This window comes from Aptenodytes forsteri, unplaced genomic scaffold (assembly GCF_000699145.1).
Source record: "Aptenodytes forsteri isolate BGI_AS27 unplaced genomic scaffold, ASM69914v1 Scaffold185, whole genome shotgun sequence".
Taxonomy (NCBI): Eukaryota; Metazoa; Chordata; class Aves; order Sphenisciformes; family Spheniscidae; genus Aptenodytes; species Aptenodytes forsteri.
The window spans coordinates 1,220,998-1,224,499 of NW_008796214.1; the positions used below are offsets into that span (position 1 = coordinate 1,220,998).

The 3,502-nt window shown below is 54.8% G+C and overlaps 1 protein-coding gene across 1 annotated transcript in view; it reads right to left on the bottom strand.

Moving 5' to 3' along the window:
* The window catches only part of FOXA2 (forkhead box A2), a 41,067-nt gene that overhangs the window by 6,013 nt on the left and 31,552 nt on the right, over nt 1-3,502 (bottom strand).

The window sequence follows — 3,502 nt, forward strand, 5'->3', positions numbered from 1 at the left end:
TTCGTGTACGGCCAGGGCGATGCAGGGCATTGCTGGGAGGGGGAGGATTGCTTCAGAGCGAGACCCACGTCCGGGCGTTGGAAGCAAGCGAGGGGGTGAGCACGTAACCGCAGCCGGAGGCCAAGCGGCGATGAACCACGTGCCCAACGGTGGGAGAGGGTGAAGCCCCGGTGCTGGTGTTCTCCTCCCCTGTGCCCCCCACACCGCATAACCAGGCTGGTCTCTGCAAAAGAAAATAATAATTAAAAAAAAAAAAAAAAAAAGAACCCCTTACCTTGTTCTCGACAACAACCGGGGTAATTATCTCCCTTCTACTGATAATTATCATAATTAATCCAATATAATGAACTATCCCAATTGCACTGCTCTTTCAAAATAAATGCGTTGGCTTTTTTTTTCCCCCTTTAATTGAGGAAGGGGCTCTCCTGCGAGATAGAAGCAGTCGTTGCCCTCAAGAAGAGAGGCATTTCAATAACAAGAAGCAAAAGGAGTCCGCGCGGCTGCAGATCTTGTTAGAGACAAAAGGCAACTGGCCTGCCAGGAAGGGAGACGGCCCGGCGTGCTTGTACAGTGCCACCGCAATTACCGTCGGGATTTATTGAGGCCTTCCCCTGATAAGACGTGAAAATTACGGCGGAATCGATGCACGGAGGTACTCGAGGAAGAGGCGGGAGCGGTTGGTCCTGAGCCGGGGAGAGGGAAGGGTGAAGGTGGAGCTGGGGCAGGGGAGCCGCCGTCGCCCCTGTGCCACGTGGTGCCTTGCAGCACTCCCTCTCACTGGCTTTATCCCCAGTTTGTTCCTTTAGGATCCCTGGAAGGAGCTCTTTGTAAGGTCAAGGGGCTCTGCTGGGCCGGGGGCATCCCCAGGAGCTTTCGCTCAAACAAGCAGAACAGACGGCTGGAGGAGGAGGAGGAGGAGGAGGAGGATTCACATTTCTGAACTGGGGAAGTAACGCTGGAGAGAGGTCGAGCATCCTCACCAAAGCCCTCTGGGCAGTCCCGTGGCAGAGCTAAAAAGAGCCCGGCGCTCCAGCACGGCCTGATCCCAAGGTCACGTTCGCTATCGGCTCAGCACGGTGCGCCGGGGTCCCCCACTCCTGAGGACGCCTCCAGAGTTCCTGCCATTTCTGCGGGGCGTGTCAGGAAACAAGACCCTTTTCTCATTCAAGGATTCAGATGGGAACCATTGAAATAAGTGACATTCCGTGGTGGGGAGAGTTTTTCCCCCATCCACGGAGCTACCTACGCGCTGAAACGGGCTGTCGTCAGCTGCGGCACCGCCGGGGAATTACCACAATTACACCGTATAATATTGACTTAACTATTTGAAGAACTCCACAGCCAAGTCTCTCCTAATTAGATTCAACATTTAATGGGGCTTCTTAATTCGTGAAAATATTTTCCAAGGCTTTAACAAGTCTAACAAAGGAAGAGTCAGGAGTATGCAAAATTTTTGTAATTTTAATATCTGATCAAGAGCCCAAGGATATCTACCTTTCTAATACTGGAATGACATCCCCCAGACCCAAGTTCTCAGGGACTCCATCGCAGACAAACTCTCTTCATCCGCAAGCATACCCCCGGTCGGGACATGGCCAGCGTGGCTATTTTTGGCGTATTCAGTCCTCCAGGTGCTATTTTAACGTTCCTCCCCGCTCTGTAATTATTCAACATGCCAGTGAAGGTAACGAGTTGCTGGAATCAGTGGTTGGCACCACAAGGTAAAATAAAACCCTGGAAGTGCCTGAAGAACGTGATGGGGGGCGGGGGAAATAAAGTCCCATTATTGTCCCCCTCGGGGACGGAGGAGGTCCCCCCGGCTCACCGGCATCGGCAGGATGCTCGGTGAGCGTCGGCCCCGGTACCGATGGGAACAAGGAGCTCCCGAGAAGCAACCGGGAAACCTGAGAGCGTTTGCAAACAGCCCCTGGGTGCGACAACAGGCCAACGTAGGGACCTCGCTGGTCCACGGCACCCAGGGATGGTGCGATGGGCACCGGTGGAACCACAGCTGCTGCTGAGCCCCGGCGGGGCTGCCGGCAGCGGGAATCTGCCACCGTGTAGGATGCGGGTATGGGAAAAAGCCCCCTCCGAGAAGCCCACCAGCAAAACGGTGCCTTCTGGAAAGGCTCTGAAGCAAAATAAACAGAGTGCATCTGCTGGCTGTTTACTGTGGCCCACGTGACGCCCCGGCGCTGGTTTTTCTCCACGAGCACATTTTGCTGGGTAAACAAGATGCGCAGGCATCTGGAATGATGTCCGGGGGAGAAGGCTTGGTGTGAAAAACCTGGAGCTAACGGATTCATCCTGGCGCGTGGGGCGTGCGGGGCTGCTCCAGCTCCCCTGCTTTCACACGGCGGAGGGAGAAGGAGGTGCTGAGGGAGATGCCCAGCGATGCTGACTTTCCAGGTCAAAAAAGAAAGGAAGAAAAGAAAGTCTTCCTCACCTCCCAGGAAAGTCCTGCCATGGACGTTTTCGTTAGCTTCGTCCCCAAAGGCCCTGGCAGGCAGGGGAAGTTCTACCTGGCTGACCAAAGTATTCAGGTTTTGGTTTCATTCAGGGGAAATATTTTTTATGTTTAATTATCAGTTTCTGAAAACTGAAATGTCTTTGGTTTTACAATAAGAAAACAAACAGAAAAATTGAACATAGAGACTCCTCCCAAAAACCTCTGCTTTAAAAACTCCCTGTTATTTCCTAACAAAACCCCTTTCTGCTGGAAACCTTCCAGCCTGGCGTAGTCTGAAGGCGCTTCAGTCCCCGTAGAGACTGAGGGAGGAGGAACGCAGCAGCTTTCATTACGGAGTGGGATAAAGCAACCCCACTGCAGCCCAAGGTGGCCCAGCGCATCGCCCAAGGTTCAGCCCATCGCCCCCATCACCTTAAATGGGGACCCAGTTACAAAAGACTTAACACGTCCCATAAAACCAGAGAGATGTGACCAGCCAAACCAGTCGCTGGGGCATCCCGCTCTGCCCGAGCCCGTCGGGAGCTGCCGATGCTCAGCCTGCAGCAGGGATGCAGCTGCACAGCCTCCGGCTGGAGAATGGAGACGTGGGGACCGCAGGGCCCGTACCCAGACGGAGCCCAGGATTAACTGTGGAGGAACTGCGTCTATGAACCCTCAGGCCGTGGACGAAGGGAGCTTGAAGGGGTGCTGTCGGTGGGGCCGGTGACGGAGCGTGGGGACGGGAGCGTGCACAGGCTGCCCGCGCTTTCACATTGCAACGGGAGGCTGCTTGCCCAGGAGATCAATCCCCGACAGCTTCGCTGAGGACTCTGACGGACATTTATAGCCCTCTGAGTCATTACCGGCCTTGTTTAAACCAGTTATACCTGGCCAAGACCTTTAAAATAGCTTCATTTATACTGAAAGGCTCCTCTCGCGCGCGGCGGGTATAAATAGCAGGGCGAACCGCTCGCCGAGTGCGACGGCTCCTCCGAGCTCGGCGAGCTCGGCGGCACGCTTTGCTCAGAGCCTCTGCGTCACCCCCCCCTCTGT